Below are 25,536 nucleotides of genomic sequence, written 5' to 3'. Positions count from 1 at the left end.
AGGATTTTCGCCCCCTCCCCCACCCTATGATCCACTTCCGCTTCCATGGTTCCATCCGCTGCCAGATCCACTCCCAGATATCTAAAACACTTTACTTCCTCCAGTTTTTCTCCATTCAAACTTACCTCCCAATTGACTTGACCCTCAACCCTACTGTACCTAATTACCTTGCTCTTATTCACATTTACTCTTAACTTTCTTCTTTCACACACTTTACCAAACTCAGTCACCAGCTTCTGCAGTTTCTCACATGAATCAGCCACCAGCGCTGTATCATCAGCGAACAACAACTGACTCACTTCCCAAGCTCTCTCATCTACAACAGACTTCATACTTGCCCCTCTTTCCAAAACTCTTGCATTCACCTCCCTAACAACCCCATTCATAAACTGTAATTTACAGTAATTAAAACATAAGGTAATTTTTTCTTTTTTGTAATTACCTATTTGTACTGTAAGGGAAGGGAGTTCTACTCTCATAGGCCCCATCTCATAAACATTCTCCACTTTCATACAACCTCTTAGATAGATGTATGTTGTTTGCATTAACCATGTCCACAGTCAATCTGTTCTGTTCATCCACCACTCTTATACCACAAAAGTATTTCTTTATATCCTTGTTTACAAGTTTCTGGTCAACCTCTTTGTCTTCTGTCTTCCAAGGTGGGTAAATTCAAAGCCTCCAACCTTACCCTGTAGCTATTTATCTACCTATCTATCTGTCTATATCTCAAACGCATGTTCCCTCTCTGTCCTTATATGCCTCCCTTGTATACACCATTCCATGGATTCATCATTTAATTCTTGTCCCATCTTTTTTGTCCTCTTCTGGACCTTTTCTCTGAGCTCTTTGTGCTTCTTTAGCACATTCCAGTTTTAGCCTCATGTAAGATATGAATAGCTTGTTAAATATTTCTTGATCCATATACTTGAAAATTATTCTGATATTTGCCAGCAGACAGTTTGTCTCCTTAACTATCTTCCTGTACAGGACTCTGGCATCAGGTTAGGAATGATGTCTACTCCCAAGTCATTCTCACATATAGAATCCTATAGCTCATTCCCTGTTAGGTAATGATTATAATGAGGCAGTCTTTTGCTTTGACCCATCTACATTACTGTACATTTGCTCAGGTTGAATTTCATGAGCTACTTATCAGACCAACTTTGGAGTCTGTTTAGGTCTCCTTGCATGCTGATTCCATCTTCCTTGCCCTTGCCTTCCCTCATGACTTTTGCATCATCTGCAAACATATTCAAGTAGGAATCTATACCTTCAGGCAATTCATTAAATATAGATCAAGAAAAGTAATGGTCCCAATCCAAATACCCTGTGGCACTCTGCTGGTCACATCAACCCATTTGGAAAAGGCTCCTCTGACATGCGTCCTTTGTTCCCTCCTACTTTACTGATCTCATATCCATCCTATGAGTTTCCCCATTATTCCTACTTGGAGGTCCATCATTATAATGAACCAACTTTGTAATACAGTGTCAAATGCCAGCTGGCAGTCCACCCAGCCTTCCCTTTTGTCTAAGGCTGAGCACATTCTCTCACAAAACTCGAAGAGGTTAGTTACACATGATTTCCTTTCCCTAAAACCATGCTGTTTCTCACTTGGGAGATTCTCTTCCACAAAAAATCGTCCAGCTGCTTTCCAATAATCTTTTCCAGAACCTTACATACCAAACTCATTAGTGAGACCAATCTGTAGATCAACACCTATTTTGTCTTCTTTCTTATATATAGTTTTGACCTTTCTGCTTTTCCATTCCCTTAGCAGTATGCCTCTCTCCAGTGGCATACTGAACAGTAATTTGAGTGATTTATCTAGAGTAACTGCATACATCTTCAGCACATATGATGGAATTTCATCAGGACCATGAGCCTTGTATGGGTTAAGTCCTTTAAATATTCTGTGAAAATCTTTTCTAGATATCTCAATGTTTTCCAAAACCTCCTTCCCATTTCATCTTACTATTCTTGGTGATATAAGTAGTGTCTTCTACTGTGAAAACACATGTAAATTTGTTATTTGATTTTTCACATATCCTTACATCATTATCTACAATATTCCTTCTGAATCCCTTAACCTGATTAGCTACTCCTTAACTGACAACTAATTCCTGATGATTTTATGGAAAAGCTCTGTACTTTCAGCTGCCTTGTCCATGACATTCTCTTCAAAATTTCTTTGTTTCTCTTTCCTATTTTGATATACTTGTTCTGCTCTTTCTTATATCTTGTAAATAGCAAGCTCACTTGAGTGCCATCCATATCTCCCGTGCTGCACATTTTGAAACTACTTTGCTGTATGACATCTTTTACTAAACCATTCCTTCCTCTTTCGTACCATGTTCTCTATTTGAGATTTGAGGTACCCATGCCTCTATTCCTTCATTGTAAATTTCACAGAAATTCTCACTATAAAGTCGTTCCCTGAGCACTGAATTCCATTTTCCAATATGAATTACCATAGTAATTACTGTAAGGTTTGTGTTGTTTCCACATTTACATCTCCTAGTATTTTTTGTCTCACCTCTGCTCTTTTAACGTCCTTTTTTACCGCATATTCAAACTTTAGCAGTACATGATCACCTCTTCCAACTGGTGCAACATACATAATGTTTTCAGTATCCATGTTAGTATTTGTGAAGATAAGATCTAGTAATGATAGAGTATCAGTCCCTCTTATCCTAGCCTGCTCCGTAACATGTTGGTATAAGAAAGTTACCTGCATACATGTCTAGTTAGACCACACTTTGAATTTGCAGGGTAGTTTTGGGCCCCCACTGAAGCAAGGATACTCTTAAATTGGAAGCAGTGCAGTGAAGAGCAGGACACGAGCCAAGGAAGGAGTAGCTCTACTGAAGTAGAAGTTATGGGAGTGTGTGACAGAGTGTAAGAAAGTAAATTATAGATTGATGTGGGTAAAACTGAAAGTGGATGGAGAAAGATGGGTGATTATTGGTGCCTATGCACCTGGTCATGAGAAGAAAGGTCATGAGAGGCAAGTGTTTTGGGAGCAACTGAGCAAGTGTGTCAGCAGCTTTGGGGCACGAGACCAGGTGTAGTGATGGGTGATTTAAATGTGAAGGTGAGTAATGTGGCAGTTGAGGGTACAATTGGTGTACATGGGATATTTAGTATTGTGAATGGAAGTGGTGAAGAGCTTATGGATCTGTGTACTGAAAAATGACATGATTAGGAATACCTGATTTAAAAAGAGATTTTTTTTTTTTTTTCTATACTTTGTCGCTGTCTCCCGCGTTTGCGAGGTAGCGCAAGGAAACAGACGAAAGAAATGGCCCAACCCCCCCCCCCCCATACACATGTATATACATACGTCCACACACGCAAATATACATACCTACACAGCTTTCCATGGTTTACCCCAGACGCTTCACATGCCTTGATTCAATCCACTGACAGCACGTCAACCCCGGTATACCACATCGCTCCAATTCACTCTATTCCTTGCCCTCCTTTCACCCTCCTGCATGTTCAGGCCCCGATCACACAAAATCTTTTTCACTCCATCTTTCCACCTCCAATTTGGTCTCCCTCTTCTCCTCGTTCCCTCCACCTCTGACACATATATCCTCTTGGTCAATCTTTCCTCACTCATTCTCTCCATGTGCCCAAACCACTTCAAAACACCCTCTTCTGCTCTTTCAACCACGCTCTTTTTATTTCCACACATCTCTCTTACCCTTACGTTACTCACTCGATCAAACCACCTCACACCACACATTGTCCTCAAACATCTCATTTCCAGCACATCCATCCTCCTGCGCACAACTCTATCCATAGCCCATGCCTCGCAACCATACAACATTGTTGGAACCACTATTCCTTCAAACATACCCATTTTTGCTTTCCGAGATAATGTTCTCGACTTCCACACATTCTTCAAGGCCCCCCAGAATTTTCGCCCCCTCCCCCACCCTATGATCCACTTCCGCTTCCATGGTTCCATCCGCTGCCAGATCCACTCCCAGATATCTAAAACACTTCACTTCCTCCAGTTTTTCTCCATTCAAACTCACCTCCCAATTGACTTGACCCTCAACCCTACTGTACCTAATAACCTTGCTCTTATTCACATTTACTCTTAACTTTCTTCTTCCACACACTTTACCAAAGTGAGTCATACATACATTAAATAACCTTACCAACCAGTCAACAATTCAGTCACCCCCTTTTTTAATAAATTCCACTGCAATACCATCCAAACCTGCTGCCTTGCCGGCTTTCATCTTCCGCAAAGCTTTCACTACCTCTTCTCTGTTTACCAAATCATTTTCCCTAACCCTCTCACTTTGCACACCACCTCGACCAAAACACCGTATATCTGCCACTCTATCATCAAACACATTCAACAAACCTTCAAAATACTCACTCCATCTCCTTCTCACATCACCACTACTTGTTATCACCTCCCCATTTGCGCCCTTCACTGCAGTTCCCATTTGCTCCCTTGTCTTACGCACTTTATTTACCTCCTTCCAGAACATCTTTTTATTCTCCCTAAAATTTAATGATACTCTCTCACCCCAACTCTCATTTGCCCTTTTTTTCACCTCTTGCACCTTTCTCTTGACCTCCTGTCTCTTTCTTTTATACATCTCCCACTCAATTGCATTTTTTCCCTGCAAAAATCGTCCAAATGCCTCTCTCTTCTCTTTCACTAATACTCTTACTTCTTCATCCCACCACTCACTACCCTTTCTAATCAACCCACCTCCCACTCTTCTCATGCCACAAGCATCTTTTGCGCAATCCATCACTGATTCCCTAAATACATCCCATTCCTCCCCCACTCCCCTTGCTTCCATTGTTCTCACCTTTTTCCATTCTGTACTCAGTCTCTCCTGGTACTTCCTCACACAGGTCTCCTTCTCAAGCTCACTTACTCTCACCACCCTCTTCACCCCAACATTCACTCTTCTTTTCTGAAAACCCATACAAATCTTCACCTTAGCCTCCACAAGATAATGATCAGACATCCCTCCAGTTGCACCTCTCAGCACATTAACATCCAAAAGTCTCTCTTTCGCACGCCTGTCAATTAACACGTAATCCAATAACGTTCTCTGGCCATCTCTCCTACTTACATAAGTATACTTATGTATATCTCGCTTTTTAAACCAGGTATTCCCAATCATCAGTCCTTTTTCAGCACATAAATCTACAAGCTCTTCATTTCCATTTACAACACTGAACACCCCATGTATACCAATTATTCCCTCAACTGCCACATTACTCACCTTTGCATTCAAATCACCCATCACTATAACCCGGTCTCGTGCATCAAAACCACTAACACACTCATTCAGCTGCTCCCAAAACACTTGCCTCTCTTGATCTTTCTTCTCATGCCCAGGTGCATATGCACCAATAATCACCCACCTCTCTCCATCAACTTTCAGTTTTACCCATATTAATCGAGAATTTACTTTCTTACACTCTATCACATACTCCCACAACTCCTGTTTCAGGAGTATTGCTACTCCTTCCCTTGCTCTTGTCCTCTCACTAACCCCTGACTTTACTCCCCAGACATTCCCAAACCACTCTTCCCCTTTACCCTTGAGCTTCGTTTCACTCAGAGCCAAAACATCCAGGTTCCTTTCCTCAAACATACTACCTATCTCTCCTTTTTTTACATCTTGGTTACATCCACACACATTTAGGCACCCCACTCTGAGCCTTCGAGGAGGATGAGCACTCCCCGCGTGACTCCTTCTTCTGTTTCCCATTTTAGAAAGCTAATACAAGGAGGGGAGGATTTCTGGCCCCCCGCTCCCGTCCCCTCTAGTCGCTTTCTACGACACGCGAGGAATACGTGGGAAGTATTCTTTCACCCCTATCCCCAGGGATAATATACATATATATATACATATACACATACACATACATACGCACATATACACACACACACACATACATATATATACATATGAAAAATGTAAGAAACAATTTAGAAAACTTAAACTTCTAGCTTGAAATGAATGAAAAAAAATGAATGTCACATAATGGTTCAACCTCTGGCTATGGAAAAAAGGAAATGTATAATTTATTTACACAAACGTCAATAGCAGTTAAAAAGAGATATACATAAGTATATGTATATGAGAAGGAAAGATGGTCAAAGAGCATTATTGAATTATGTGTTAATTGATAGGCATATAAAAGAAAGACTTTTAGATGTAAATGTGCTGAGAGACAGAGCTGGAGGGATGTCAGACAACTATCTTAAGGAGGCATTGGTGAAGATTTGTAGAGGTTTTCAAAAACAAAGAGAGAATGTCATGAGAAGAGAGTGAGAGTAAGTGAACTTGGAAAGGAGACTTGTGTGAGGAATTACCAGGAGAGATTGGGTGTAGAATGGCAAAAGGTGAGAGCAAATGATGTGAGGGGAGTGGATGACGAATGGGTTGTATTTAGTGGCATGAGAAAGGTATGAGGTGGGCATATTAGAAAGGGTAGTGAGTGGTGGAATGAAAAAGTTGTTAGTGAAGGAGAAAAGGGAGGCATTTGGATAGGAGAAAAGGGAGGCATTTGGATAGGAGAAAAGGGAGGCATTTAGATGATACTTACAAGGAAGGAGTGCAAATGACTGGGAGATGCATAAAAGAAAGTGGAAGAGGGTCAAGAGGGAGGTGCAAGGGTTGAAAAAGAGGGCAAATGAGAGTTGGGGTGAGAGAGTACCATTAGATTTTAGAGAGAATAAAAAGATGTTTTGGAAGGAGGTAAAGAACATGTGTAAGACAAGAGAGCAAATGGGAGCACTGGTGAAGGGGGCAATGTGGGAAGTGAGAACAGGTAGTAATGACATGAGAAGGAGATGGAGTGAGTATTTTGAAGGTTTGTTGAATGTATTTGATGTTAGAGTTGCAGATGTTGGGTGTTTTGGTCAGGGTGGTGTTCGAAGTGAGAGGGGTCAGGGAGAATGGTTTGGTTAAGAGAGAAGTGGTGAAAGCGTTGCAGAAGATGAAATTCGAAAAGGTGGCAGGTTTGGTTGGTATTGCAGAAGAATTTATTAAGAAAAGGGGTGACTGTGTTGTTGATTGGTAGGTAAAGATATTCAGTGTATGTTTGGATCAGGGTGAAGTGCTTGAGAATTGGCAGAATGCATGCACAGTGCCATTGTACAAAGGCAAAGGGGATAAAGATGAGTGTTCAAACTACAGGGGGCATAAGTTTGTTGAATATTCCTGGGAAATTGTATGGGAGGGTATTGACTGAGAGGGTGAAGTTATGTACAGAATGTCAAATTGGGGAAGTGCAGTGTGGTTTCAGAAGTGGAAGAGGATGTGTGGATCAGGTGTTTGCTTTGAAGAATGTGTGTGAGAAATACTTAGAAAAACAGATGGATTTGTATGTAGCATTCATGGATCTGGAGAAGGCATATGACAGTGTTGATAGAGATGCTTTTTTAAAGGTCTTAAGAGCATATGGTGTGGGATGTAAGCTGCTAGAAGCGGTGAAAAGTTTCTACCAAGGATGCAAGGCTTGCGTATGATTAGGAAGAGAGGAGAGTGATTGGTTCCCAATGAAGATCAGTCTGCAGCAGGGATGTGTGATATCTACATGGTTGTTTAATTTGTTTATGGATGGGGTGTTTAGGGAGGTAAGTTCTACTGTTTTGGAGAGAGGGACAATTATGCAGTCTGTTAGGGATGAGAGGGCCTGGGAAGTGAGTGAGTCGTTGTTTGCCGATGATACAGCTCTGGTGGCTGATTCGAGTGAGAAACTGCAGAAGTTGGTGACTGAGTTTGGAAAAGTGTGTGAAAGGAGAAAGTTGAGAGTAAATGTGAATGAAAGCAAGATTAATTAGGTTCAGTCGGGTTGAGGGACAAGTTCATTAGGATGTAAGTTTAAGGGAGAAAAAATGGAGGAAATGCAGTGTTTTAGATATCTGAAAGTGAACTTAGCAGGAAATGGAACCATGGAAGAGGAAGTGAGTCACAGGGTGAGGTAAGGGGCAAAGGTTCTGGGAGCAATGAAGAATGTATGGAAGGAGAAAATGTTTTCTCGGAGAGCAAAAATGGGTATGTTTAAAGGTATAGTAGTTCCAACAATATCATATAGTTGCAAGGCATGGGTTATAGATAGGATTGTACGGAGGAGGGTGGATGAGCTGGAAAGTAAATGTTTGAGGACAATATGTGCTTGAGGTGGTTAAACAAAATATTTGAGGACAATATGTGTTGTGTGTTGGTTTGATTGAGTAAGTAATGAAAGGGTAAGAGAGATGTGTGGAAATAAAATGAGTGTGGTTGAGAGAGCAGAAGAGGGTGTGTTGAAGTGATTTGGACATATGGAGAGAATGAGTGAGGAAAGATTGACAATGAGAATATATGTGTTAGAAGTAGGGGAAACAAGGAGAAGTGGGAGACCAAACTGGAGGTGGAAAGATGGAGTGAAAACAATTTTGAGTGATTGGGGTCTGAACATACAGGAGGGTGAGAGGCATGCAAGGAAAAGAGTGAATTGGAACAATGTGGTATACAGGGGTTGACGTGCTGTCAGTGGACTGAACCAGGGCATGTAAAACATTTGGGGTAAACCATGTAAAGGTCTGTGGGGCCTGCCTGTGGATAGGGAGCTGTGGTTTTAGTGCATTACACTGCAACTAGAGACTGAGTGTGAATGAATATATTATACTTTATTGCTGTTTTCTGCATCAGTGAGGTAGCACCAGGAAACAGACAAAGAATGGCCCAACCACTCATATACACATATGCATACATAAACGCCCATACACACACATATACATACATATACATATCAGCATATACACATATATATATACATATCAACATATACACATATACTTATACATATTAACATATACACATATACATACACATACACACACATATACATATATACACCTGTACATATTCATACATGCTTGCCTTCATCCATTCTTGTCGCTACCCCGTCCTACAGGAAACAGCATCACTACCCCCTGCTTCAGCGAGGTAGTGCCAGGAAAACAGACATAAAAGGCCACATTCGCCTGAGTCATGTACCCATTTTATCGACTAGCCCCTAAGAGTGGATGAACAGTTGGGTTGACTGTGGACTGATTGCCACAACCAGGATTTGAATCTGTGCACTTGATCTTGGGTGGCCTGTGAATGCTTCTGGTCGGGAACACTAAACACTACAACTCAGAGGACCATTAATAATGAATATGAATATGAATATGGTTTTAGAACACTGGAATGTGAAAAGAACAGAAAAGCACGTTGAAGCAGACAAAATGAGTGAGATAGCTACTGCTTGTGAATCGCCTCCAAAGAGTGTCCTTAAGTGTGATGATGACTCAGAATTTCCTCCAGTGTAAACAGTGCAGTTAGAAACTTTAGGACTTTCCCATAATTGAGAACATTTCTTCATGTCAGGTTTTGTGGGCTGAGAAGGCAGCTTATATTCAAATTATTGTTGCAAAACTATCTCAATAAATATCATCCATATCTTTGTGATGAATGTTAAATATTGCAAGTGTGATGAGAGATTTTAACTATGTATAATGTTTCTTGTACATTAGCATATTACTGGGAAGATGTGCTGAAGATGAAGCTCTATAAAGTTCAGTAATTTCAAGAGAATCAATCTGTCCTGGTTGTCCTAGTTTTTTCATGCTTAACATTTGGTGAAGTATGGCATTTACATCATATGTTTTGATTTAATGAAAGTATTTTCCTTATTTTCAATAATTTAAGAATATTTTTATGGTACACATGAATTGATGTAATGTCTGTGTATATATATATATATATATATATATATATATATATATATTTTTTTTTTTTTTTTTTGCTTTGTCGCTGTCTCCCGCGTTTGCGAGGTAGCGCAAGGAAACAGACGAAAGAAATGGCCCAACCCACCCCCATACACATGTATATACATACGTCCACACACGCAAATATACATACCTACACAGCTTTCCATGGTTTACCCCAGACGCTTCACATGCCCCGATTCAATCCACTGACAGCACGTCAACCCCAGTATACCACATCGCTCCAATTCACTCTATTCCTTGCCCTCCTTTCACCCTCCTGCATGTTCAGGCCCCGATCACACAAAATCTTTTTCACTCCATCTTTCCACCTCCAATTTGGTCTCCCTCTTCTCCTCGTTCCCTCCACCTCCGACACATATATCCTCTTGGTCAATCTTTCCTCTCTCATTCTCTCCATGTGCCCAAACCATTTCAAAACACCCTCTTCTACTCTCTCAACCACGCTCTTTTTATTTCCACACATCTCTCTTACCCTTACGTTACTTACTCGATCAAACCACCTCACACCACACATTGTCCTTAAACATCTCATTTCCAGCACATCCATCCTCCTGCGCACAACTCTATCCATAGCCCACGCCTCGCAACCATACAACATTGTTGGAACCACTATTCCTTCAAACATACCCGTTTTTGCTTTCCGAGATAATGTTCTCGACTTCCACACATTCTTCAAGGCTCCCAGAATTTTCGCCCCCTCCTCCACCCTATGATCCACTTCCGCTTCCATGGTTCCATCCGCTGCCAGATCCACTCCCAGATATCTAAAACACTTCACTTCCTCCAGTTTTTCTCCATTCAAACTCACCTCCCAATTGACTTGACCCTCAACCCTACTGTACCTAATAACCTTGCTCTTATTCACATTTACTCTTAACTTTCTTCTTTCACACACTTTACCAAACTCAGTCACCAGCTTCTGCAGTTTCTCACATGAATCAGCCACCAGCGCTGTATCATCAGCGAACAACAACTGACTCACTTCCCAAGCTCTCTCATCCCCAACAGACGTCATACTTGCCCCTCTTTCCAAAACTCTTGCATTCACCTCCCTAACAACCCCATCCATAAACAAATTAAACAACCATGGAGACATCACACACCCCTGCCGCAAACCTACATTGACTGCGAACCAATCACTTTCCTCTCTTCCTACACGTACACATGCCTTACATCCTCGATAAAAACTTTTCACTGCTTCTAACAACTTGCCTCCCACACCATATATTCTTAATACCTTCCACAGAGCATCTCTCTCTCTCTCTCTCTCTCTCTCTCTCTCTCTCTCTCTCTCTCTCTCTATATATATATATATATATATATATATATATATATATATATATATATATATATATATATTGTACAAAGGCAAAGGGGATAAGAGTGAGTGCTCAAATTACAGAGGTATAAGTATGTTGAGTATTCCTGGTAAATTATATTGGAGGGTATTGATTGAGAGGGTGAAGGCATGTACAGAGCATCAGATTGGGGAAGAGCAGTGTGGTTTCAGAAGTGGTAGAGGATGTGTGGATCAGGTGTGTGCTTTGAAGAATGTGTGTGAGAAATACTTAGAAAAGCAAATGGATTTGTATGTAGCATTTATGGATCTGGAGAAGGCATATGACAGAGTTGATAGAGATGCTCTGTGGAAGGTATTAAGAATATATGGTGTGGGAGGCAAGTTGTTAGAAGCAGTGAAAAGTTTTTATCAAGGATGTAAGGCATATGTACGTGTAGGAAGAGAGGAAAGTGATTGGTTCTCAGTGAATGTAGGTTTGCGGCAGGGGTGTGTGATGTCTCCATGGTTGTTTAATTTGTTTATGGATGGGGTTGTTAGGGAGGTGAATGCAAGAGTTTTGGAAAGAGGGGCAAGTATGAAGTCTGTTGGGGATGAGAGAGCTTGGGAAGTGAGTCAGTTGTTGTTTGCTGATGATACAGCGCTGGTGGCTGATTCATGTGAGAAACTGCAGAAGCTGGTGACTGAGTTTGGTAAAGTGTGTGAAAGAAGAAAGTTAAGAGTAAATGTGAATAAGAGCAAGGTTATTAGGTACAGTAGGGTTGAGGGTCAAGTCAATTGGGAGGTGAGTTTGAATGGAGAAAAACTGGAGGAAGTGAAGTGTTTTAGATATCTGGGAGTGGATCTGGCAGCGGATGGAACCATGGAAGTGGAAGTGGATCATAGGGTGGGGGAGGGGGCGAAAATTCTGGGAGCCTTGAAGAATGTGTGGAAGTCGAAAACATTGTCTCGGAAAGCAAAAATGGGTATGTTTGAAGGAATAGTGGTTCCAACAATGTTGTATGGTTGCGAGGCGTGGGCTATGGATAGAATTGTGCGCAGGAGGATGGATGTGCTGGAAATGAGATGTTTGAGGACAATGTGTGGTGTGAGGTGGTTTGATCGAGTAAGTAACGTAAGGGTAAGAGAGATGTGTGGAAATAAGAAGAGCGTGGTTGAGAGAGCAGAAGAGGGTGTTTTGAAATGGTTTGGGCACATGGAGAGAATGAGTGAGGAAAGATTTACCAAGAGGATATATGTGTCGGAGGTGGAGGGAACGAGGAGAAGAGGGAGACCAAATTGGAGGTGGAAAGATGGAGTGAAAAAGATTTTGTGTGATCGGGGCCTGAACATGCACGAGGGTGAAAGGAGGGCAAGGAATAGAGTGAATTGGAGCGATGTGGTATACCGGGGTTGACGTGCTGTGAGTGGACTGAATCAGGGCATGTGAAGCGTCTGGGGTAAACCATGGAAAGCTGTGTAGGTATGTATATTTGCGTGTGTGGACGTATGTATATACATGTGTATGGGGGTGGGTTGGGTCATTTCTTTCGTCTATTTCCTTGCGCTACCTCGCAAACGCGGGAGACAGCGACAAAGCAAAAAAAAAAAAAATATATATATATATATATATATATATATATATATATATATATACATATATATGGAGAAAAACTGGAGGAAGTGAAGTGTTTTAGATATCTGGGAGTGGATCTGTCAGCGGATGGAACCATGGAAGCGGAAGTGGATCATAGGGTGAGGGAGGGGGCGAAAATTTTGGGAGCCTTGAAAAATGTGTGGAAGTCGAGAACATTATCCCGGAAAGCAAAAATGGGTATGTTTGAAGGAATAGTAGTTCCAACAATGTTGTATGGTTGCGAGGCGTGGGCTATGGATAGAGTTGTGCGCAGGAGGATGGATGTGCTGGAAATGAGATGTTTGAGGACAATGTGTGGTGTGAGGTGGTTTGATCGAGTAAGTAACGTAAGGGTAAGAGAGATGTGTGGAAATAAAAAGAGCGTGGTTGAGAGAGCACAAGAGGGTGTTTTGAAATGGTTTGGGCACATGGAGAGAATGAGTGAGGAAAGATTGACCAAGAGGATATATGTGTCGGAGGTGGAGGGAACGAGGAGAAGAGGGAGACCAAATTGGAGGTGGAAAGATGGAGTGAAAAGGATTTTGTGTGATCGGGGCCTGAACATGCAGGAGGGTGAAAGGAGGGCAAGGAATAGAGTGAATTGGAGCGATGTGGTATACAGGGGTTGACGTGCTGCCAGTGGATTGAATCAAGGCATGTGAAGCGTCCGGGGTAAACCATGGAAAGCTGTGTAGGTATGTATATTTGCGTGTGTGGACGTGTGTATGTACATGTGTATGGGGGGGGTTGGGCCATTTCTTTCGTCTGTTTCCTTGCGCTACCTCGCAAACGCGGGAGACAGCGACAAAGTATAAAAAAAAAAAAAAAAATATATGTGTGTGTGTGTGTGTGTGTGTGTGTGTGTGTGTATGTGTGTGTATGTGTTTGGTTCTCAGTGAATGTAGGTTTGCGGCAGGGGTGTGTGATGTCTCCATGGTTGTTTAATTTGTTTATGGATGGGGTTGTTAGGGAGGTAAATGCAAGAGTTTTGGAAAGAGGGGCAAGTATGAAGTCTGTTGGGGATGAGAGAGCTTGGGAAGTGAGTCAGTTGTTGTTCGCTGATGATACAGCGCTGGTGGCTGATTCATGTGAGAAACTGCAGAAGCTGGTGACTGAGTTTGGTAAAGTGTGTGGAAGAAGAAAGTTAAGAGTAAATGTGAATAAGAGCAAGGTTATTAGGTACAGTAGGGTTGAGGGTCAAGTCAATTGGGAGGTGAGTTTGAATGGAGAGAAAACTGGAGGAAGTGAAGTGTTTTAGATATCTGGGAGTGGATCTGGCAGCGGATGGAACCATGGAAGCGGAAGTGGATCATAGTGTGGGGGAGGGGGCGAAAATTCTGGGGGCCTTGAAGAATGTGTGGAAGTCGAGAACATTATCTCGGAAAGCAAAAATGGGTATGTTTGAAGGAATAGTGGTTCCAACAATGTTGTACGGTTGCGAGGCGTGGGCTATGGATAGAGTTGTGCGCAAGAGGATGGATGTGCTGGAAATGAGATGTTTGAGGACAATGTGTGGTGTGAGGTGGTTTGATCAAGTGAGTAACGTAAGGGTAAGAGAGATGTGTGGAAATAAAAAGAGCGTGGTTGAGAGAGCAGAAGAGGGTGTTCTGAAGTGGTTTGGGCACATGGAGAGAATGAGTGAGGAAAGATTGACCAAGAGGATATATGTGTCGGAGGTGGAGGGAACGAGGAGAAGAGGGAGACCAAATTGGAGGTGGAAAGATGGAGTGAAAAAGATTTTGTGTGATCGGGGCCTGAACAAGCAGGAGGGTGAAAGGAGGGCAAGGAATAGAGTGAATTGGAGCGATGTGGTATACCGAGGTTGACGTGCTGTCAGTGGATTGAATCAAGGCATGTGAAGCATCTGGGGTAAACCATGGAAAGCTGTGTAGGTATGTATATTTGCGTGTGTGGACGTATGTATATACATGTGTATGAGGGGGGTTGGGCAATTTCTTTCGTCTGTTTCCTTGCGGTACCTCGCAAACGCGGGAGACAGCGACAAAGTATTAAAAAAAAATATATATATATATATATATATATATATATATATATATATATATATATATATATTTTTTTTTTCTTTTCTTTTAAACTATTCGCCATTTCCCGCGTTAGCGAGGTAGCGTTAAGAACAGAGGACTAGGCCTTTTTTGGAATATCCTCACCTGGCCCCCTCTGTTCCTTCTTTTGGAAAATTAAGAAAAAAAAAAAAAGAGAGAGGGGAGGATTTCCAGCCCCGCGCTCCCTCCCATTTTAGTCGCCTTCTACGACATGCAGGGAATACGTGGGAAGTAGTCTTAATCCCCTATCCCCAGGGATAATATATATATATATATATATATATATATATATATATATATTTATTTATTTATTTTGCTTTGTCGCTGTCTCCCGCGTTTGCGAGGTAGCGCAAGGAAACAGACGAAAGAAATGGCCCAACCCACCCCCATACACATGTATATACACACACGTCCACACACGCAAATATACATACCTATACATCTCAATGTACACATATATATACACACACAGACACATACATATATACCCATGCACACAATTCACACTGTCTGCCTTTATTCATTCCCATCGCCACCTTGCCACACATGGAATACCATCCCCCTCCCCCCTCATGTGTGCGAGGTAGCGCTAGGAAAAGACAACAAAGGCCCCATTTGTTCACACTCACTCTCTAGTTGTCATGCAATAATGCCCGAAACCACAGCTCCCTTTCCACATCCAGGCCCCAAACAACTTTCCATGGTTTACCCCAGATGCTTCACATGCCCTGATTCAATCCACTGACAGCACATCAACCCCGGTATGCCACATCGATCCAATTCACTCTATTCCTTGCCCGCCTTTCACCCTCCTGCATGTTCAGGCCCAGATCACTCAAAATCTTTTTCACTCCATCTTTCCACCTCCAATTTGGTCTCCCACTTCTCCTCGTTCCCTCCACCTCCGACACATATATCCTCTTGGTCAATCTTTCCTCACTCATTCTCTCCATGTGCCCAAACCATTTCAAAACACCCTCTTCTGCTCTCTCAACCACGCTCTATTTATTTCCACACATCTTTCTTACTCTTACGTTACTACTCGATCAAACCACCTCACACCACACATTGTCCTCAAACATCTCATTTCCAGCACATCCATCCTCCTGCGCACAACTCTATCCATAGCCCACGCCTCGCAACCATACAACATTGTTGGAACCACTATTCCTTCAAACATACCCATTTTTGCTTTCTGAGATAATGTTCTCGACTTCCACACATTCTTCAAGGCTCCCAAGATTTTCGCCCCCTCCCCCACCCTATGATTCACTTCCGCTTCCATGATTCCATCCGCTGCCAGATCCACTCCCAGATATCTAAAACACTTTACTTCCTCCAGTTTTTCTTCATTCAAACTTACCTCCCAGTTGACTTGACCCTCAGTCCTACTGTACCTAATAACCTTGCTCTTATTCACATTTACTCTTAACTTTCTTCTTTCACACACACAACCCCATCCATAAACAAATTAAACAACCATGGAGACATCACACACCCCTGCCGCAAACCTACATTCACTGAGAACCAATCACTTTCCTCTCTTCCTACACGTACACATGCCTTACATCCTCGATAAAAACTTTTCACTGCTTCTAACAACTTGCCTCCCACACCATATATTCTTAATACCTTCCACAGAGCATCTCTATCAACTCTATCATATGCCTTCTCCAGATCCAATAATGCTACATACAAATCCATTTGTTTTTCTAAGTATTTCTCGCATACATTCTTCAAAGTAAACACCTGATCCACACATCCTCTACCACTTCTGAAACCACACTGCTCTTCCCCAATCTGATGCTCTCTACATGCCTTCACCCTCTCAATTAATACCCTCCCATATAATTTACCAGGAATACTCAACAAACTTTTTTTTTTTTTTTTTTTTTTATACTTTGTCGCTGTCTCCCGCGTTTGCGAGGTAGCGCAAGGAAACAGACGAAAGAAATGGCCCAACCCCCCCCCCATACACATGTACATACACACGTCCACACACGCAAATATACATACCTACACAGCTTTCCATGGTTTACCCCAGACGCTTCACATGCCTTGATTCAATCCACTGACAGCACGTCAACCCCTGTATACCACATGACTCCAATTCACTCTATTCCTTGCCCTCCTTTCACCCTCCTGCATGTTCAGGCCCCGATCACACAAAATCTTTTTCACTCCATCTTTCCACCTCCAATTTGGTCTCCCTCTTCTCCTCGTTCCCTCCACCTCCGACACATATATCCTCTTGGTCAATCTCTCCTCACTCATTCTCTCCATGTGCCCAAACCATTTCAAAACACCCTCTTCTGCTCTCTCAACCAGGCTCTTTTTATTTCCACACATCTCTCTTACCCTTACGTTACTTACTCGATCAAACCACCTCACACCACACATTGTCCTCAAACATCTCATTTCCAGCACATCCATCCTCCTGCGCACATCTCTATCCATAGCCCACGCCTCGCAACCATACAACATTGTTGGAACCACTATTCCCTCAAACATACCCATTTTCGCTTTCCGAGATAATGTTCTCGACTTCCACACATTTTTCAAGGCTCCCAAAATTTTCGCCCCCTCCCCCACCCTATGATCCACTTCCGCTTCCATGGTTCCATCCGCTGACAGATCCACTCCCAGATATCTAAAACACTTCACTTCCTCCAGTTTTTCTCCATTCAAACTCACCTCCCAATTGACTTGACCCTCACCCCTACTGTACCTAATAACCTTGCTCTTATTCACATTTACTCTCAACTTTCTTCTTCCACACACTTTACCAAACTCAGTCACCAGCTTCTGCAGTTTCTCACATGAATCAGCCACCAGCGCTGTATCATCAGCGAACAACAACTGACTCACTTCCCAAGCTCTCTCATCCCCAACAGACTTCATACTTGCCCCTCTTTCCAGGACTCTTGCATTTACCTCCCTTACAACCCCATCCATAAACAAATTAAACAACCATGGAGACATCACACACCCCTGCCGCAAACCTACATTCACTGAGAACCAATCACTTTCCTCTCTTCCTACACGTACACATGCCTTACATCCTCGATAAAAACTTTTCACTGCTTCTAACAACTTGCCTCCCACACCATATATTCTTAATACCTCTGTAATTTGAGCACTCACTCTTATCCCCTTTGCCTTTGTACAATGGCACTATGTACGCATTCTGCCAATCCTCAGGCACCTCACCATGAGTTATACATACATTAAATAACCTTACCAACCAGTCAACACTACAATCACTGCCTTTTTTAATAAATTCCACTGCAATACCATCCAAACCTGCTGCCTTGCCGGCTTTCATCTTCCGCAAAGCTTTTACTACCTCTTCTCTGTTTACCAAATCATTTTCCCTAACCCTCTCACTTTGCACACCACCTCGACCAAAACACCCTATATCTGCCACTCTATCATCAAACACATTCAACAAACCTTCAAAATACTCACTCCATCTCTTTCTCACATCACCACTACTTGTTATCACCTCCCCATTTGCGCCCTTTACTGAAGTTCCCATTTGCTCCCTTCTGTTACTTACTTTATTTACCTCCTTCCAGAACATCTTTTTATAAATATATATATATATATATATATATATATATATATATATATATATATATATATATATATATATATATTTTTTTTTTTCTTTTTTTATTTTGCTTTGTCGCTGTCTCCCGCGTTTGCGAGGTAGCGCAAGGAAACAGACGAAAGAAATGGCCCAACCCACCCCCATACATATGTATATACATACGTCCAGACACGCAAATATACATACCTACACAGCTTTCCATGGTTTACCCCAGACGCTTCACATGCCTTGATTCAATCCACTGACAGCACGTCAACCCTGGTATACCACATCGCTCCAATTCACTCTATTCCTTGCCCTCCTTTCACCCTCCTGCATGTTCAGGCCCCGATCACACAAAATCTTTTTCACTCCATCTTTCCACCTCCAATTTGGTCTCCCTCTTCTCCTCGTTCCCTCCACCTCCGACACATATATCCTCTTGGTCAATCTTTCCTCACTCATTCTCTCCATGTGCCCAAACCATTTCAGAACACCCTCTTCTGCTCTCTCAACCACGCTCTTTTTATTTCCACACATCTCTCTTACCCTTACGTTACTTACTCGATCAAACCACCTCACACCACACATTGTCCTCAAACATCTCATTTCCAGCACATCCATCCTCCTGCGCACAACTCTATCCATAGCCCACGCCTCGCAACCATACAACATTGTTGGAACCACTATTCCTTCAAACATACCCATTTTTGCTTTCCGAGATAATGTTCTCGACTTCCACACATTCTTCAAGGCTCCCAGAATTTTCGCCCCCTCCCCCACCCTATGATCCACTTCCGCTTTCATGGATCCATCCGCTGCCAGATCCATTCCCAGATATCTAAAACACTTCACTTCCTCCAGTTTTTCTCCATTCAAACTCACCTCCCAATTGACTTGACCCTCAACCCTACTGTACCTAATAACCTTGCTCTTATTCACATTTACTCTTAACTTTCTTCTTTCACACACTTTACCAAACTCAGTCACCAGCTTCTGCAGTGTCTCGCATGAATCAGCCACCAGCGCTGTATCATCAGCGAACAACAACTGACTCACTTCCCAAGCTCTCTCATCCCCAACAGACTTCATACTTGCCCCTCTTTCCAAAACTCTTGCATTCACCTCCCTAACAACCCCATCCATAAACAAATTAAACAACCATGGAGACATCACACACCCCTGCCACAAACCTACATTCACTGAGAACCAATCACTTTCCTGTCTTCCTACACGTACACATGCCTTACATCCTCGATAAAAACTTTTCACTGCTTCTAACAACTTGCCTCCCACACCATATATTCTTAATACCTTCCACAGAGCATCTCTATCAACTCTATCATATGCCTTCTCCAGATCCATAAATGCTACATACAAATCCATTCTTCAAAAGCAAACATACATTCTTCAAAGCAAACACCTGATCCACACATCCTCTACCACTTCTGAAACCACACTGCTCTTCCCCGAATCTGATGCTCTGTACATGCCTTCACCCTCTCAATCAATACCCTCCCATATAATTTACCAGGAATACTCAACAAACTTATACCTCTGTAATTTGAGCACTCACTCTTATCCCCTTTGCCTTTGTATAATGGCACTATGCACGCATTCCGCCAAACCTCAGGCACCTCACCATGAGTCATACATACATTAAATAACCTTACCAACCAGTCAACAATACAGTCACCCCCTTTTTTAATAAATTCCACTGCAATACCATCCAAACCTGCTGCTTTGCCGGCTTTCATCTTCCGCAAAGCTTTTACTACCTCTTCTCTGTTTACCAAATAATTTTCCCTAACCCTCTCACTTTGCACACCACCTCGACCAAAACACCCTATATCTGCCACTCTATCATCAAACACATTCAACAAACCTTCAAAATACTCACTCCATCTCCTTCTCACATCACCACTACTTGTTATCACCTCCCCATTTGCACCCTTCACTGAAGTTCCCATTTGCTCCCTTGTCTTACGCACTTTATTTACCTCCTTCCAGAACATCTTTTTATTCTCCCTAAAATTTAATGATACTCTCTCACCCCAACTCTTATTTGTCCTTTTTTTCACCTCTTGCACTTTTCTCTTGACCTCCTGTCTCTTTATTTTATACATCTCCCACTCAATTGTATTTTTGCAGGGAAAAAATGCAAATGAGTGGGAGACGTATAAAAGAAAGAGGCAGGAGGTCAAGAGAAAGGTGCAAGAGGTGAAAAAGAGGGCAAATGAGAGTTGGGGTGAGAGAGTATCATTAAATTTTAGGGAGAATAAAAAGATGTTCTGGAAGGAGGTAAATAAAGTGCGTAAGACAAGGGAGCAAATGGGAACTTCAGTGAAGGGTGCAAATGGGGAGGTGATAACAAGTAGTGGTGATGTGAGAAGGAGATGGAGTGAGTATTTTGAAGGTTTGTTGAATGTGTTTGATGATAGAGTGGCAGATATAGGGTGTTTTGGTCGAGGTGGTGTGCAAAGTGAGAGGGTTAGGGAAAATTATTTGGTAAACAGAGAAGAGGTAGTAAAAGCTTTGCGGAAGATGAAAGCCGGCAAAGCAGCAGGTTTGGATGGTATTGCAGTGGAATTTATTAAAAAAGGGGGTGACTGTATTGTTGACTGGTTGGTAAGGTTATTTAATGTATGTATGATTCATGGTGAGGTGCCTGAGGATTGGCGGAATGCTTGCATAGTGCCATTGTACAAAGGCAAAGGGGATAAGAATGAGTGCTCAAATTACAGAGGTACAAGTTTGTTGAGTATTCCTGGTAAATCATATGGGAGGGTATTGATTGAGAGGGTGAGGGCATGTACAGAGCATCAGATTGGGGAAGAGCAGTGTGGTTTCAGAAGTGGTAGAGGATGTGTGGATCAGGTGTTTGCTGTGAAGAATGTATGTGAGAAATACTTAGAAAAGCAAATGGATTTGTATGTAGCATTTATGGATCTGGAGAAAGCATATGATAGAGTTGATAGAGATGCTCTGTGGAAGTTACTAAGAATATATGGTGTGGGAGGCAAGTTGTTAGAAGCAGTGAAAAGTTTTTATCGAGGATGTAAGGCATGTGTACGTGTAGGAAGAGAGGAAAGTGATTGGTTCTCAGTGAATGTAGGTTTGCGGCAGGAGTGTGTGATGTCTCTATGGTTGTTTAATTTGTTTATGGATGGGGTTGTTAGGGAGGTGAATGCAAGAGTTTTGGAAAGAGGGGCAAGTATGCAGTCTGTTGGGGATGAGAGAGCTTGGGAAGTGAGTCAGTTGTTGTTCGCTGATGATACAACGCTGGTGGCTGATTCATGTGAGAAACTGCAGAAGCTGGTGACTGAGTTTGGTAAGTGTGTGAAAGAAGAAAGTTAAGAGTAAATGTGAATAAGAGCAAGGTTATTAGGTACAGTAGGGTTGAGGGTCAAGTCAATTGGGAGGTAAGTTTGAATGGAGAAAAACTGGAGGAAGTAAAGTGTTTTAGATATCTGGGAGTGGATCTGGCAGCGGATGGAACCATGGAAGCAGAAGTGAATCATAGGGTGGGGGAGGGGGCGAAAATCCTGGGAGCCTTGAAGAATGTTTGGAAGTCAAGAACATTATCTCAGAAAGCAAAAATGGGTATGTTTGAAGGAATAGTGGTTCCAACAATGTTGTATGGTTGCGAGGCGTGGGCTATGGATAGAGTTGTGCACAGGAGGGTGGATGTGCTGGAAATGAGATGTTTGAGGACAATATGTGGTGTGAGGTGGTTTGATCGAGTAAGTAATGTAAGGGTAAGAGAGATGTGTTGTAATAAAAAAGAGTGTGGTTGAGAGAGCAGAAGAGGGTGTTTTGAAATGGTTTGGCCACATGGAGAGAATGAGTGAGGAAAGATTGACCAAGAGGATATATGTGTCGGAGGTGGAGGGAATGAGAAGTGGGAAACCAAATTGGAGGTGGAAAGATGGAGTGAAAAAGATTTTGAGTGATCGGGGCCTGAACATGCAGGAGGGTGAAAGGTTGGCAAGAAATAGAGTGAATTGGATCGATGTGGTATACCGGGGTCGACGTGCTGTCAATGGTTTGAATCAGGGCATGTGAAGCGTCTGGGGTAAACCATGGAAAGTTCTGTGGGGCTTGGATGTGGAAAGGGAGCTGTGGTTTCGGGCATTATTACATGACAGCTAGAGACTGAGTGTGAATGAATGGGGCCTTTGTTGTCTTTTCCTAGCGCTACCTCGCACACATGAGGGGGAGGGGGATGTTATTCCATGTGTGGCGAGGTGGCGATGGGAATAAATAAAGGCAGACAGTATGAATTATGTACATGTGTATATATGTATATGTCTGTGTGTGTATATATATGTGTACATTGAGATGTATAGGTACCTATATTTGCGTGTGTGGACTTGTATGTATATACATGTGTATGGGGGTGGGTTGGGCCATTTCTTTCGTCTGTTTCCTTGCGCTGCCTCGCAAACGCGGGAGACAGCGACAAAGCAAAATAATAATAATAATACTGAATATCCCACTGAATTCCACCATACTTTTAAGATTCTTAGCTTTTCTAAGTATTTCCTGGTTTGATGACTCCAAGTCAAATGTGGCCATAATGGGTTGCCCCTTTACATCTTTGTCATAACCTCCTATTCCTCTCCTTAGCTTTATCATGGAAATAACTTATGTCAATCCCTTTGCCTCTAACACTCATTTGATACACATTTCCTTCTTATTTTCCCTTCCCTTATAATTTCATGTATGATCCTCTTCAATCCAATAATAATCATAATCAGATTCACTTTTATCAGCCTTCTGCTTTACTAATCTTCCTAAATATTGTGACACACTTTTCAGCTAGATTCCTGAGTGTGATGGTGTCATCCTCTTTGTCTTCAATTTTCTCTATAATCTTTCTTTTGCTGACAAGCTCTGGTCCTGTATTCTCTTGTATTTCTCTAACCTTCCATAACTCGTCCACATACTTCCATGACTGCTTCATCCCTAAAAGTGCATATTATTCTTTTAACTGCTTTGCTCAGTTTCCTGTTTGCTTCTGTTTTTGACACCTTGGTTATATGTTCCTCTCCCTGACTCTTCATTCTCTGTTAATCCACCTCCATATTTACTCCTTATGATCTTCCCTGCCTTCTACTTTCATCAGTCTCTGTGTGAGTGTTAGTCCTTCTTTTGATATTATTCCAGTAGATTCAGTATTTGATGTTGTAATTTCCTCTATCTGAAAGGTTTTCAGTTATACTCCTATAGTTCCTTGACCAACATTAACAATACCGTGTAATCAGTGTTACCTGTTGGTATTGCACAATGCCTTATTACTTTTGTATTGTATTACTGAAATGCTGTGTGTTTAGCTAGCATGATGTTACTTTCTATCATTCTACTCAGCAGTGGCATTATCTTTCTTACTAACATTATGCTCTTTGTTGGCATTCTCTTACTTTCTCTCATTGTGTTACTTGCAGAGATTACATGATTTACAGATTTTTGTAATTGCTGAAAAATATGTTATTTGATGCACTTATATTCTGTCTTTATTTCGTCATATACTCCTGATCTAGTCTAAGATTCAACTCTGTGTTTATAGTGTAAATTCATAAAAATCAACAAGGATCATGTCCTTGGCTGATGTGTGTGGTGAAGGACCTGGTTCTAGTCTCCCTGTAGCATCTAATCCTTAATATCCTACACAAAGTCAACCATATATGGGCAGTGGTCATGTTTGGTTACACAGTTTTTTTTGTTTTTTTTTATTTTGAGACTACAGTCACAGTCAGTAGTCCACATCAAGGCCAGGCCTTAATTGAAATATAGAGTATTATAAAAGGGAAAAAGAAGAGACATGGGAAAGTATCTATGAATTTTGGAGGAAGTGAAAAACCTGTTTTTTAAAATGTCCTAGGTCATAGTTATTGGGAAAGACATGAGAAGGTTGAGAGTTCCAAAGTTTCAGGGTGTAGGGAAAGAAACATTTATCAGAACAACCCACCCTTGAGTTGCCAGTGGCCATACAGTAATCATGTGATGCAGCAGATAGTTGAGTATGCTTCATCTAGCTAGTGGTAGGGGTACAAAAGCAGTCGGCACTTATGAGCAAAAAACATAGTAATATCTAAAGAGGAGGGAAAGTTATCCAACATTGCAGCGTAAAGCACAAGGGTCAGCTTTTTGAAGTTAGCCTGAGAGTTTATTAGTCAGACTGCTTATGACTCAACTCTGTCAAGTAAGATTTGAGAGCAGTACTCCATACAAAGAAGAATGAATCTTTGGTGTAAATGAAGCAACTGTTCAGAAGAAAAGAAGTTTCAACATCTAAACGGGACACCTAGTTTCTTACAGGCAGACGTAGCTATTTCTGAAATGTGGGGTTTTCACAAAAGACTGGATATTACAACAATACCAAGTATGTTCATTGAGTCAAGAGGTGAAATTACAGAACTGTGAAAAAAAGACAAGTTATGAGGAGTTTTGATAGAGAGATGGGTCGAAACTGGGTCTTGGAGGCATTAAAATTAACTAGACTATATCTACCCCACTGAGATATCCTATCCAAGTCTGAGTTTATTGAGGGAGCTTTGTCAAAACAAGAAACAGATCAAGTGAGAGAAGAAGGAGCAGAAATGAAGGATGTGGATGAACAGTGTTCAGTCAGCGTACAAGTGCATTTGATTATTTTTGGGGATCGAACAGAACCATGAGGGCATTGGTAAAAGCTGAATAAAAGTAAGAGGAAGGAGAGTTTTCCAAGCTTGGTATGCCTGCTCCCTTGCCTGAGCAGCCTGAGAACAGGAACAGTTGAACCATGAATTGGAAGAAGAGGTTGCCTTGGAGGAAGAGGGGATAAATACTTCCATTTCCACGAGAATAATCTCTGCTATGTGTTTGGCAGGGACAGATGCATTACCTCTGTAATTTGTCCAAGTAAAAAGAACTCACATAAGTTACTCTAATTCCCTTTGTTGAGCTGCCAGCATCTGTGCTTGGAAGGGGCCCCTGGAGGGAGAGATGTCATTTAGAATAGATATATTTATGTGAGTGTGATCAGGTGAGACACTTGGGGCAGATTTTGTAGCTACAGTAGGAGGGTCACGAGGTGAAAAGGAGATCTAGAATAATAAAAGAGTTGTTCTAGGGGTCAGCAATATGGGTAGGGTGGGAGATGAA

At 41.9% G+C, this 25,536-nt stretch overlaps 1 protein-coding gene across 4 annotated transcripts in view; it reads left to right on the top strand.

The window, feature by feature from the left end:
• LOC139746270 (uncharacterized) overlaps positions 1–25,536 on the top strand; it is a 99,393-nt gene that overhangs the window by 47,128 nt on the left and 26,729 nt on the right. The window lies entirely within an intron of this gene.

Source organism: Panulirus ornatus, chromosome 4 (assembly GCF_036320965.1).
Source record: "Panulirus ornatus isolate Po-2019 chromosome 4, ASM3632096v1, whole genome shotgun sequence".
Classification (NCBI taxonomy): domain Eukaryota; kingdom Metazoa; phylum Arthropoda; class Malacostraca; order Decapoda; family Palinuridae; genus Panulirus; species Panulirus ornatus.
The sequence above is the reverse complement of the archived record's forward strand: the minus strand, read 5'-3'. Positions and strand labels throughout refer to the sequence as shown.